The sequence below is a fragment of the Notechis scutatus genome, chromosome 10, assembly GCF_049901735.1.
Source record: "Notechis scutatus isolate UNSWTSFEM ecotype Mainland chromosome 10, rNotScu1.2, whole genome shotgun sequence".
In the NCBI taxonomy this organism is placed as follows: domain Eukaryota; kingdom Metazoa; phylum Chordata; class Lepidosauria; order Squamata; family Elapidae; genus Notechis; species Notechis scutatus.
In genome coordinates this window covers 1294836-1307668 of record NC_142018.1, presented here as the reverse complement: position 1 = coordinate 1307668, position 12833 = coordinate 1294836, and the positions used below count along the sequence as shown (strand labels likewise).

The 12833-nt window shown below is 40.7% G+C and overlaps 1 protein-coding gene across 2 annotated transcripts in view; it reads left to right on the top strand.

The window, feature by feature from the left end:
• The window catches only part of TRPC5 (transient receptor potential cation channel subfamily C member 5), a 307824-nt gene that overhangs the window by 67744 nt on the left and 227247 nt on the right, over positions 1-12833 (top strand). The gene's annotated exons all lie outside the window — the stretch shown is intronic.

Genomic DNA, 12833 nt, shown 5'->3' with positions numbered 1-12833 from the left:
TGATAAGAGCAGTGATCCGTAATTTTAACCACCTTTGCAGAGACCCAGGAAGCACCCCCGGTGTAGTTATGGGTGTACACTAAGTCCCCTATTCTAAATGACCGGAGCTGGCTGGTCGAATCAGTGGGTGCCTCAGCATTATAATTTGGGTGTAATTTGTCTAGTTGTGATCTTAGCTTGTGACCCATTAATAATTCTTCTGGGCTTAAGGTTGTGATGGTTCTAGGTGTGATGTGCTGTACAAGAAGAAATTTGTCGTTTCTAGCTTGCCAGTCCCCTGGGCCCATTCTTGCTAGGGCTTCTTTGGTTGACCTCACCATTCTCTCCACTTGACCATTGCTCAACAGATGAAATGGGGTGACGAGGGCATACCTGATTCCTAGCTCTGCTAGGAAAACCTCGATGTCAACTAAAAAGATACTCCTTTGGTCTTTTTAGCTGCCTGCAGAAAGGGAGTGGGGAAAAACAGTGCATTCCTCAAGTGCCTCAGATAATTGCCTTGGCAGCCCGAAGTTGTTGGCATGCAAGAATATTACTGGAGAGCATGATTGATGACTCTTGGCTATGGATGTGTCCATTGGAGAATATTCATCCAGGGGGTGGGGGGAAGACCAGGGTCAAGGAGGAAATGAATGATGTATTTTAGTGTCAACTGCATCCAGCTAACACCAACAGGGCCACATCTAATAAAGCTTTTTTTTTTTTTTTTTACTCTGAGAGATGTGGCTAGAGACTTATGATTTCAATGGGGGTAGATTTGTTGGAGCCTTGACAGCCAGCTGACACTCCAAAAATTCATCATTCTGGGATACCTGACCCCTGGCCTCTTCAATCGCTTCCTGACATCTGGAATGCGTGAAGAGAAAGTCAGATTAACATGGCAGAAGGGGGACTGTCAGAAGAAAGCCTTCTAGAAGCAGCCCAGCTACGAACAGAAGCTGAGGACATAGTCACAGGCGAAGCTGAGAGGCCTGAACAAATAAAGGAAATGAAACCCCCCACTGCTTCAGAAGGTAATCTCCCCCAGCCTAAAAAGGGAGGAAAGCCCCTGAGCAAGCTGACAAGAGTGGAATGCATGTGGGACTGGGAATAAGCCAGAGCCCCAAAGTCCCTGTCAGGATCCCTGGGGAGTTCCATACAGCAGCTGAGGGAGGAATTTGACCTGGTTGCCATTAGAGAGGATGACTCATTATGCTTCCCAAAACAGAGGGGATTTCCCGCAGAGCCTTCTGAAGTGAGGAGAAGCAGGCGGGATTACAGTCCTTCTCTACCCAGCAAAAGAAGAAAGAGCCCACAACAGCAACCAGTGCCTCCCCTATGCAACAGGCAGCTCCTCCCTCCTTCTGCATGAACTATTGCCAGGGAGGAAGGTCAGCCAACTCAAACACAGATTTACAGAGGGCAACAGGAACAGGGCAGAGCAGAGCTCTATGAACCACCCCAGTTCAGGGGGAAATTTGATAGGGACCCAGACCATCTAGCTCTATTCCTTGACTCAGCTGAGATCTACCTAGAACATTATGGATACCTCTACCCATCCCCTAGAGCCATGGTGAACGCCATTTCTGAGGGGCTGGAGGGAGAAGCAAGAGGATGGCTAGCAACCCTCCACAAGAGAAGGGCCCCCTAACTGCATGACGCAGATGACTTCCTATGACTGCTGGAGGTCAGATTTGAGGAGGCAGAGGATGACCCGTATGCAGATGAACTCAGCAACCTAAAGCAGGGAGGGCGACCCATCAAAGAACACATCCGTGAATTCAGGAAAATCAGTGGGAAGCTACTTCTTTTGCCTGAACAGTTGCTGATTCACTTTTTCAGAACCAGCCTGGACCAGCAAATTAGCAAAGTAACTGCCTATCGTGACATCCCGAACAGACTCTCTGAGTGGTTACGAATAGCCATAAAAGTTGATGGGGAATTACACACTAACAACATGAGGAAGCCACTGGGAACTAGAGACAGAGGACAACCAGACCAGAGGCTACCAAGCCAATGGGACAGCACACCACGATCTGCCCCAAGACCAACCCTTGCACGAAACCCAATTAAATGCTACTGATGTGGAGGAATAGGGCACATAGCAGCATGCGCAACTGCAGATTCGAGACCAAGGCTGAAATCACCACCCAGGGTGCTACCTGAATGAGGCCCCAGACATGGCATCAACTTTAAGCCCGGCTCTTGAAACTGACTCAGAACTATACTTAATCGGTCGATGAGTTCTTCTTTATTGGCTGAGAACACTAGAAAATCATCAAAGTAAGGCATCTCCCCCGGAATGCCCTGTAGTCGGTGTTCCATTATACTTTGAAAAAGTCCTGCCACCATGCTTACACCAAATTGCAGCCAGAGGCATCTAAATGCCCCTCTATGTGTCACAATGATTTATGCCTCTGTGGTGGCATCATCCACCGGCAGCTGCTGATACGCTTGGGCTAAATCGAGTTTTGCAAAAGTTCTGCCCTTTCCTAGGGAATGCAATAAATGCTGTATGACTGGCACAGGATAGGCACTCTGCTGCAATGCTTTGTTGATCATGCATTTATAGTCTGCGCAGATTGAACTGTCTGGTTTGATCGGCATGACAATCGGGGTTTCCCATTTGGTGTGATCTACCAACTCCAAAAACCCCATGGCAAGTAGTTTGTCTAACTGTCAGTTTTGGGTCGGAGAGCAAAAGGGTCTCTTCAAGGTTTCATTTGAATCGGGGTGACCTTGGGGTCTAGGTTGAAAGATGGTGGTTCCTATATACTTGCCTAGATTCCCGTTAAAGACGTCCATGAACTCCTTGATCGGCTCATTGATGCTGTCATCTGGGACGGTGTGGATGCCTGTCCCTCCCAGGCCCAGGGAGTCAAACCAGTCCAAACCTAGCAGGTTTGGCAAGGCTCCATCCATTACGGTCAGCTGAAGAAGTCCAACAAATTCTTTGAATTTGACCTGGAAGGACCCGCTCCCTTTACAGGGATGTGGTTCTCTTGATAGTCCTTTAGCTGCACTCTCTGGAATTTCAGATGTTTCTTCGCCAGCCCCGGAACCGCCTTCTTTATAGTTGCCCAGGATACAATGGTCATGGACGACCTTGTGTCCACTTCCATGTCACACAGGAATCCCTCGATGAGGACTGTGACATGGATTTTCTTGGCACGATGTGCGCTGGTGTGCCTGATGAACGGTGCCTTTCGGTGTCCTGTCTGGGAGTTAGGCTGCCACTGGCAGTACAAGGCTGGCTGGGTGGCACGGCAAACCCTTACTAGGTGCCCCTTCCTTTCACATCTTTGGAAGATGGCGTCCTTGAAACTACATACCGGTCTGGGTGATTGCCCCCACACCCAGCACAAAACGACTGCCTCTCTTTCATTTCAGGGTTATGTAAACAACCAGGTCCAAGTGTCTCTGTTCGTAAGAAAGAGATCCAACTGCTCATTGGAACATAGAAAGGGGGTTAGAAAGACAATCCAACAGCTTTCATAGATAGTATACATAGACATAAATTGGTCCTAAATGAAAAATATTTCAGTTGCTGGAATTCATACAATCTTTTCAACCTCATGCCTTTTGTCTCAAGAAATCTTGCTAAAGAAAACTTTCTGAAAAATCTTGTTTGGAAATACAATCAGTTTCAGCTGTGAAAAAGGTTGTGCCTAAGGTTGACATTGAAGGATTGGGAGGGTTACTCTGGTTGTCTGGTGGCCTTTAAAAAAATTCTTTAAATTCTTGAATACACTAGGCAGGGAATGAAAACAATAAATAAGCAAACACTGGTTTCTTGTCAGATATCACTTGATAAGACAATGCCATAGGCTAGGGATTCGGTGGCTCATGTGGTTAAGATGCTGAGTTGGACATTAACAAGCCTGCGTTGGATATCTGAGTGCTGCTGCATGGGTGAGGGTAAGTCCCATCATTTGCTCCAGCTCCTTGATGGGGGCATGAAAGGAGCCCACATGGGTTTCCTGGGCAATGATGTCACTGGCTAATCCTTTCAACCCGGAAGTGCTTTAAATCAGGGGTTCCCAACCACCGGTCCGTGGACCGGTACCAGTCCGTGGAACAAGTCCTACCGGGCCGCTGGTTTGCTGGGCGCCGCCATCTTTTTTTGATGAAAAGTGCTTCCGGTGAGCTTTTCCGGGTAGAAAGCTCACCGAAGCACTTTTCATCAAAAAGATGGCGACACCCAGCTGATGCCGGCACCGGGCCACGGCGCCCAGCTGATGCCGGTACCGGGCCGCGGCATAAAAAAGGTTGGGGATCACTGCTTTAAATGATGCCTTCGACATGAAAGGGATGGCAGGGGCCATAGACTGATATTGGCACAATATCGCCAGAATTTTGGGGGTTCTGTCTCTCTACATTGCCCATAATCACACAATTGCAAGAGTGCTAAAGCATCCTTTTGGTTTTCTAAGAGGTGCATTTTGTTAGAAACCTACAATGTCAAGATGGAGGGATTCAAGAAGGTGACAGAATGACAACTATGTAATGAAAACGTAACTTTTTATTTATTCTAGTTCTTTTATTTAGTTCCAGCCCTGACATTTTTAGTTCAATTTTAACTTATCTGCCCACAGGAAGCAACTTAACGAAAATTTCAGCATTTATGGACTTACCTTAAAAGTCCCTAGTGGTAGTTTTTCCATCATCACGCACCAACTCAGTTTATTCTATCTTCCTTTTTGGAGTTAGAGACCATGTACCTCTGGAGGTTTAATGGCTAGAAAGAACTCGTGTTCAATTTGCAGTTTTTGCTCAGGAGAGAACTGTCTTGCTCTTGACGATGGCATCCATGGACCAAAAAAATTCATCCTGCCCTTCTGTAGCCTGAAATCCTCATCAAGATTTATTTATAAATTGTGAAAAGAGAGGAGGTTGCACTAAAAGTAATTAAATGTGTCAGAATGTAAATAAAACTACTGCAAGGTCACACAGAGAGTGCTTGGGAAGAACATCAGAAGACTGAAAAAGTAATGGAAAAGATGCTTGCTCATTAACAAGACATTGTAAAAATATGTCAGTACTTCATTAATGTTCTAGTGATTGCAGTTGGTTCACACATATTGAACAACTCTGAATATGTGTTATAAATCAAAGAGAGTTTAGCATATGCATACATTCATATAGATTTGGCAACAATCTTTCACCTTTCCTCTCTGTTCCTAGACCACCATGCCATTGTTTCTACACATGATCCATTTTAGTTCACATGTTTTGAAGGCAGAGTCTAACCCTGAAAATTGAGCATCTCCAATGCAAAGGAATGCTGATCTTGAATTTGTACTTGAAATCTGGAAGATATTCCTATTTCAAGCTGTGTAAGAATTCTGGGCAACATATCAAATAATGGAATTGGAAGGGACCTTGGAGGTCTTCTATTCCAACCCCCTGCCCAAACAGGAAACCATATACTGCACCATTCCGAAACAACTGGCTTTCCAATCTCTTAAAAACCTCCAGTGATGGAGCACCCACAATTTCTGAATAGGAATTTACACACCTGGAGGGCACATATTTAAGATGTTTGATTTAGATGCTGACAAGATAAATAATCTAAACAGTTTTATGATCCAACTTGTTATGATATGTACAGAATAACCCTTGAGTAACAAGGATATGCACATGGAAACGTTTATGAGAGTAATTATGAATAATTATTCAGCCACACACAGATACACTAAATTGAATTAAAGTTTACTTTAAGAAATAGCACAGTCCAATAAACCAGGGATCCCCAACCTTTTCGCGCCGCCCGGTTCCGGTGTCAGCTGGCGCCGTGGCCCGGTTCGGCGTCAGCTGGCGCCGCCATCTTTTTGAAAAATCACTCCGTGACGTCACGGAAGTGATTTTCGTCAAAAATGGCGGCGCCAGCGCTCGTGAGCTTTTCGGTAGAAATGGCTTTCTACCGGAAAGCTCACGAGCCTACGCCGCATCTTTTGAAAAAATTGCTTTTTTACCAAAAAGATGGCGGCGCCCACAACCAGCGGCCCGGTAAGGCTTGTTCCGCGGCCGGTCAGTCCGCGGACCGGCGGTTGGGGACCCTGCAATAAACGGTCCAGGTCATATTCATTTTACAGTCCAAAGAATATCCAATTACAAAGTCTTCTTACCAGTTGCCTTTGTCATTTACAGTAAACAAAAATATCAAAGTATAAGCACAGCATAAATACAACAGAGAACCTTAGATAGCAACAGAATGTCAGAGAGACAGAATGTCAGAGAGAGCAAGCTATGATCTCTAGCTCCCTCTTATAGTAATTTGCAATATAATCAACCAATCGGAATATAGTATAAATCAATACAGTGGTTTTGTCTTAAAACTACAAACATACATTGTTGGTTTATATATTGCCAACCCAACTAATTGGTGGACAGATTCCTAACATTCTCCCCTTTGGGTAGGTCAATATATAATACAGTACATTACATCTTTAAACCATAATTCTAACAACACTCTATATGCTTAATTGTACCTTGAGCTTTCGTGAAATGATCTGCAATATTATGTTCAGTCGTGCAGTATTCTAACTGAATTAATTTATTTTGAACACACTGTCTAACGTTCAAATATCTCAAATCAGTATGTTTAGACCTTGTTTTAAAAGCTAAATTAGTGGCCATACTAATTGCAGATTGATTGTCTTCATAAACAATAAACGGATCACGTACAGTAATTCCAATATCCTTCAACAATTGTTTATAATATATCAATTCTGTATACATTAATGATAAACATGAGAATTCCACTTCCATAGTGGATAAACTAATATGTTGTTGCCTAATAGACTTCCATCCTATTAAAGCATTACCCAACACTACCACTATACCTGATGTTGACTTACGAGTCATTATACAGTAGCAAAACTTGCATCAGCATATGCAGTTAACACTAATTCATTACTTGGTTCTAAATATAATGAATAATTGATTGTGTGTTTTAAAAACCTAATTATTCACTTAGCTGCTTGCCAAAGCCTTTCATTTGGTTCAGCGTTATACCTAGCAAGTTGGTTTACACTGTAAGATATATTTATTTATTTATTTATTTGATTTGTCAATTGCTTACAAGATAATAGGTATAAGTATATACATAGTTATGAATACATGAAATGGGTACGTATAAGAAAAATAAAAGAAACAATAGGACAGGGACGGTAGGCACGTTGGTGCGCTTATGCACACCCCCTACAAACCTCTTAGGAAAGGGGTGAGGTCAATAGTAGACAGTTTAAGGTTAAAGTTTTTGGGGTTTGGGGAAGAAACCACAGAATCAGGTAGAGTATTCCAGACATTGACCACTCTGTTGCTGAAGTCGTATTTCCTACAACCAAGTTTGGTGCGGTTAACCTTGAGTTTGTATCTATTGTTTGCTCTTGTGTTGTTATGGTTGAAGCTGAAGTATTCATTGACAGGTAAGTCATTGCAATGTATGATTTTGTATACCATACTTAGATCAGACTGAAGACGGCGTAATTCAAGGTTTTCTAGGTCTAGAATTTCAAGTCTGGTGGCATAAGGTATTCTACAACAAGTAGAGGAGTGGAGAACTGTTCTTGTGAAATATTTCTGGACTTTCTCAACTGTGTTAATATCAGATACGTAATGTGGGTTCCAGACCAATGAGCTGTATTCGAGTATTGGTCTCGCAAATGTTTTGTATGCTCTAGTTAGTAGTGTGATATTACCAGAGAAAAAGCTACTTAGGATTAGGTTAACAACTCTTAATGCCTTTTTGGCTATGTAGTTACAGTGGGCTTTAGCACCTAGATCATTAGAGATGAGTATTCCAAGGTCCTTTACACAGAGCTTGGATCATCAAGGTCTTGACTATTCAGCTTGTATTTTATTTTCTGATTTTTTTTGCCAATATGTAGGACAGAGCATTTATTTGTTGAGATTTGAAGTTGCCATTTGTTTGACCATTCTGATACATAGTCAAGGTCTTTTTGGAGGGTAGCAGTATTGTCAGTGGTGTTGAATAGCTTTACATCATCAGTGAAGAGAATGCATGTTGCTCTTAATATGATCACAGAGGTCATTTATGTAGAGTATGAAGAGAGTTGGTCCTAAAACACTGCCTTAGGGGACACCACTGTTGACAGGTACAGAATTTGATAGGACGCTCCCAATTTTGACCATTTGTTGTCTGTTTGATGGGACTGCTTCTATCCAGTTATGCAGTTGTCCAGAGATACCATAAGATTTTAGTTTTAAGAGTAGTTTGTCGTGTACCACTGAATCAAAGGCTTTACAGAAGTCTATGTAGATTGTGTCTATTGTTTTGCCCTGATCGAGTTGTGGAGTCAATATGTTTTTGCAGAGTCCATATGTTTTTGCAGTGTAAGAGTTGCAGATTACAGGATAGTTTTTTTCTGAAACCAAATTGTTTATTGAAGAGTAGGTTGTTTGTTTCTAAGTGGAGGATAATGGATCGGTTAATAATTGATTCCACGACTTTACAGGTGACGCAGCATAAGGAGATTGGTCTGTTATTTTCAACTAGGCTTGGGTCTCCCTTTTTGAAGATGGGGATGACCGTGGCTTGTGACCATAGGTTAGGCAAGGAGCTGGTCCTGAAAGATTTTTCAAAGATTATGCTTAGAGGTTCTGCTATGGCAGTGGATAGCTTTTTTAAGAAGTAGGCACATATTCCGTCCGGTCCAATAGATAGAGATGATTTTAGATTGCGTAGTGCTTTTTCAACATTGTCTTCTGTAAAATTGATATGTATTAGATCATTGTAGTTTTCTGTGGTTCGGCTAGGAAATACTGGGCTTGATCCGTTGCTGTTTACAAATACTGAGCCAAAGAATGTGTTAAAGAGGTTTGCTTTGATGGTGTCGTTGTTGCAGTCTTTACCATTAGGTCCTATCAGGGATGGGATGGACCCTGAGTCTTTTAGTTTGTTGTTTACAAAATTGTAAAAAGCACGGGTGGAATTGGTATGTAGAAGGTTTTCCTCTTGTTTAATGTGATAATTGGTGCATTCAGTCTTTATCTGGTGGCATAAATTTTTGTATCGGCTTTTGAAATTGGCAACGTGACCAGATTTGTCTTTCCACCAGAGTGATCTCTTTTTGGATTGAAGTTTCCCTATTCATAGCTTCCTGCCAAGCTACCTGATCCTTTGTAGAATACAGTTTTATTTCATTGAAGTTAGAAGGTTCTGTATTAACCTGACATACAATGCTTGCTTGAAATCTGTCAGGTGGACGTCTCTCTCTCGTTGACCTCCTAGGCATGTTGTTGGCATGTCCTCTTCCTTTACCTCCCCTATCAAATCCTCATCTTCTACAGTCATAGAGGGTTTTTCTATTGATGATTCCTCCATTGAGGATTCCTCCACTATCTTATCATCAATATTATTATCATTAGGATTATCACTAAACAATGGAGTCTCAACAACAACACTATCCTGTACCTTATTATATTCCTGTTCAAGCTTTCTCCAGCCAACATGCTCCATAAATTTAGCACTTGCACTGCAATATACATTAGCAGTACCTGGCTCCCAAAATCTAAATGATCTATGATTAGCTTCATAACCTACAAAATATAATTGTCTCGCTCTATGTTGTCCATTTCATCTTGCGTGGGAATATGAACCCATGCTGGGCTTCCAAATGTATGTAAAGAAGTGAGATCTGGCTTTTTTCCATTCCAAAGAGTAAATGGTAATTCACCAGTCATTGAATTCACTACGTTATTCAAAACATGGTTAGCACACATTATTGCTTCACCCCAAATCATAGTCCTAGCCATAGCCTGTAATGTTTGTCCTCTACGTTCAATATATGAGTTATATTGTGGTCTATAAGGAGCAGAACGCTTATGTTCAATGCCAGCTTTCTGTAACATGGCTTCAAAATTTTTATTGGTAAATTCAGTACCATTATCTGTTACTAAGCTAATAACTTTCTGTTTCTTTTTCCTTTCAGAAAATTTTAGCCAGTTTATAAAATGCTGGTATGTTTCTATCTTCATTTTCATTAAATAACAGAAACCATATCTGGAAAAATGATCAAGTATACTTAATATGTAACAGGCTCCACCTAAACTAGGTTTCTTAGGTCCAATAATATCAGCAAAAACAACCTCTAATGGTTCACTGGTTTTGAATCCATTTACCCTATTTGCAGGAGTTACCTTGCTTTTTTCTTGATTGCAAGCATTGCAATTTAAATACTTTGTACAAGGTTTTAATTTTGTACCATTAGATAACTCAATAGTTTTCTTTAGCATTTTAAAATTTATATGTCACGTACATCTATGGAGCAGATGAATACATTCATCATGAGGCCTTTTATTCTCATAAACTGAGTTAGCATTAATTAATGGATTATCATGTATAATAAACAAACCATTATCCAATCTTGCAGTAAAGTTTTTACCCTGTTTTTCAATTAAACATTTATCTCCCTGAAAGGTTACAACAAATCCTGCTTTTACCATTTCTCTTACAGATAGCAAGTTAAATATCAGTCTAGGTACATATAGCATTGGTAAACGTTCATTAATACATGAACAATATGCAGTATCTTCTCCAGATGCTCTCAATTTCCATCCATTAGCTAATGATACATGCTGTTTACTCTTTATCATGTTAACAAACCTCTCTTTACTTTTAGTTATACACTGCAATGCTCCACTGTCAACTACTCATATATCATGATTTACAGTTGTAGTTCTACTTGATATGGCTAAACTAACATCTTTATAAGCTCTCTGTATATTAATAGCATTCTGTTTCTTACCCTTTTTACAGTATCTGGCTATATGTCCTTTAGCCCCACAAGAAAAACATTTCCTAACAATATAGGCAGTTGAAGACAGTTTTTCTTCCTGTGGTTGTCTTTCTCTCAGTTGATTTCCATCTTGCCTTCTTCTTGACTCTTCTAAGAGTCTTCCAGTTATGCCAGTCAATGTAAGTTCATCTCTGTTTAAAACTTCCAGTGAAGACACATAATCATCATGTTTCATCCAAAGAAGAAAGAATGATGTAAACTTGATGCAACTCTGAGAAAATTAGCTCCTTTTCTTGTAGCTCTTGTAAAGTCCTTTTCATAAACTCCAAATGAGCTAACATATCGCCACCTAAGACGGGCTCAAAATAGTTTACGTGTAAGGTGTATGTGTGCACCCACACTATCTCGAACATAAATCCTCTTCAAAATGTCCCAACATCTAGCAGCAGATTCTTCACCACGAATATGGACTAGCTGCTGATCACTCAGTGTCAGTCCAATTATACTAAGAGCCTTTTCATTATCCCGGTTAAAGTCAGCTATTTTCTTTTTATCTTCATCATTCAATGGGTTCCAAATTGTTACATCCGGTGGACTATTAACTACAGTCCTTAATCTGTCTTTACGCAGAAGTAGGCTGCACTTCATAGACCAGGAAACATAGTTTGTTCCATCCAACCGGGTTATCTGGGATATACTGGTTGACTGTTCTTGTGCCATTAGTAGTTTAACAATAAACCGCAATCAGCTGGCTGAATATGAAAGTGTATATTCACACTGATTCTCAATATCTCTCTGGGCCCATAACCAATGTTATGATATGTACAGAATAACCCTTGAGTAACAAGGATATGCACATGGAAACATTTATGAGAGTAGTTATGAATAATTATTCAGCCACACACAGATACACTAAATTGAGTTAAAGTTTACTTTAAGAAATAGCACAGTCCAATAAACGGTCCAGGTCATATTCGTTTTACAGTCCAAAGAATATCCAATTACAAAGTCTTCTTACCAGTTGCCTTTGTCATTTACAGTAAACAAAAATATCAAAGTATAAGCACAGCATAAATACAACAGAGAACCTTAGATAGCAACAGAATGTCAGAGAGACAGAATGTCAGACAGAGCAAGCTATGATCTCTAGCTCCCTCTTATGGTAATTTGCTATATAATCAACCAATCAGAATATAGTATAAATCAATACAGTGGATTTGTCTTAAAGGTACAAACATACATTGTTGGTTTATATATTGCGAACCCAACTAATTGGTGGACAGATTCCTAACACAATTGATATACTGCTTTGATTCTTCTCAGGTTTCATCCTATGCTCCAGCTAACATACTGTTGTGATAAATATAGAAAAGTAAAGAAAAAGATCTTCCCCATCTAGTGATAATTAAGGTGTCAGAAAGGGGCCATTTCTTTGCTAGGTTTACATGTATGGCAATAATTTTACTTGGTGACCACACACACATGCACGCATGCACACACACACACACACATACACACACACACAATTTTAATTGTTAATGTTTCTATGATTGCCCAGAGTCACTTGTTGAGATGGGCAGGTATAAAAACTAAATGCAATGCAATGCAATCAATAATACAAACTCCTTAAAAAACATATAACTGTGGTGGCATAGTGGTTATAATGCAGTATTGCAGGCTAACTCTGCTGACTGCCAGGAGTTCGATCCTGATTGGCTCAAGGTTGATTCAACATTCCATCCTTCTGAGGTCAGTAAAATGAGGACCCAAATTGTTGAGGGAAATCTGCTGACTTTGTAAACCACTTAGAGAGGGCTGTAAAGCACTATGAAGTGCTATATAAGTCTAGGTGCTATAGCTATTGCTATATTTACCTCTCCTAATTTGGTGCTTGCCAGATAGATTATAGCTTGATTTCCATGCTATTCACAGAATGGACCTGCTAATTGGTAGTTTGTCAGCCCTCTCAGGCAAAGCAGACAAGAAACACAACTAATTTTATTGTATTGTAAGAATACAATACCAGAATCTTGCAAATCTGAATGTATAAACTTCCTGCTGCCACTTTTAACTGCTTGATCCATTAGGGTG